Below are 1,426 nucleotides of genomic sequence, written 5' to 3' on the forward strand. Positions count from 1 at the left end.
GAACTGAAGAGGGTCATGTCATACCTCGCCTTTTGGCAAGCCTCTTTCTGATCAGGCTGAGATGGCTTAGCAGGGCGCTTGCCCTTAGCCCTAGAGACTATCGTCTCCCTCCTAAGGGTCATCAAAATAACAGAAAAGAAGGAGACGAGGCTAGTAGAGAGAGAAATGAGCACAACTAAGTGAAAACAAACCCAATCAAAAGCCCTAAGCGCGCGGAAATGAAATTGAAGTTGGCTGAGGTGCACAGACAGAGGAGAACCCATCCCAAATCCAAAGCCCTAGGTCCTAAATCCAAAACCTTAGCCTTCAAAAATCAATCTGAAACCCTCAAAATGCTGCAATGGCGTCAAAGTTCATTTCTGGGTAGTTGAAACAGTACAACCCTTGAAGAACCAGAGGAAGCAGGTGAAAAAATGAGGCGCGGGAGGGGTTTTTAAAATGACACCTTGACGAACCAGTCAACCGGTTCACTATCCGATCGACCGCCTGGTCAATGGTCAATGCGGTCAACGCTTTGATTTTTGTGCATTTTCTCGTCTTGTGATCCTCCTCCTGCCCTTTTCAATTGAAATCCCCAATTTTTTATGTCCAATGCCAAGGGAATTTTGATTTTTGGTCAAAATTTGACCATTTTCCCAAGTGTATTTCTATATGATGCATATGATATGAAATTCATGCAATAATTAGGTATATTCAACAAGAATTCATCAAGTAATCATTTGATCATAAAGAAATCACCCCTAATTGTCTTCTAATATCAACAAATTGTTCTTCACTTAGATGTTTTGTAAAAATATCGGCAAGTTGATCTTTTGTGCTTATAAATTCAAGTGTAATATCACCCTTTTGTGCATGGTCTCTAAGAAAATGGTGTCTAATCTCTATATGCTTAGTCCTAGAGTGTTGCACAGGATTTTTTGAAATGTTTATGGCACTAGTGTTATCACATTTAATAGGAACATGCTCAAAAGACAAATTAAAATCACTAAGTGTTTGTTTCATCCATAGAATTTGTGCACAACACAAACCGGTTGCTATGTATTCATCTTCTGCCATTGACAAAGCTACCGAATTTTGCTTCTTACTATGCCATGAAACAAGTGAGTGTCCTAAGAAATGACAAGTGCCACTAGTGCTTTGTCTTTCAACTTTACAACCGGCAAAGTCAACATCCGAGAGTCCAATTAATTCAAAGTTATCACCCTTAGGATACCATAGGCTTATGTCCATTGTCCCTTTCAAATATCTAAGAATTCGTATTACGGCACTTAAGTGAGATTCTTTAGGACAGGATTGAAATCTAGCACACAAGCATACACTATACATGATGTCGGGTCTACTAGCAGTCAAATATAGCAAGGAACCTATCATGCCTCTATACATAGTTGAGTCAATGGATTTACCTTTCTCATCCTTATCAAGCTTG

The sequence above is a fragment of the Vitis riparia genome, chromosome 7 (assembly GCF_004353265.1).
Source record: "Vitis riparia cultivar Riparia Gloire de Montpellier isolate 1030 chromosome 7, EGFV_Vit.rip_1.0, whole genome shotgun sequence".
In the NCBI taxonomy this organism is placed as follows: Eukaryota; Viridiplantae; Streptophyta; class Magnoliopsida; order Vitales; family Vitaceae; genus Vitis; species Vitis riparia.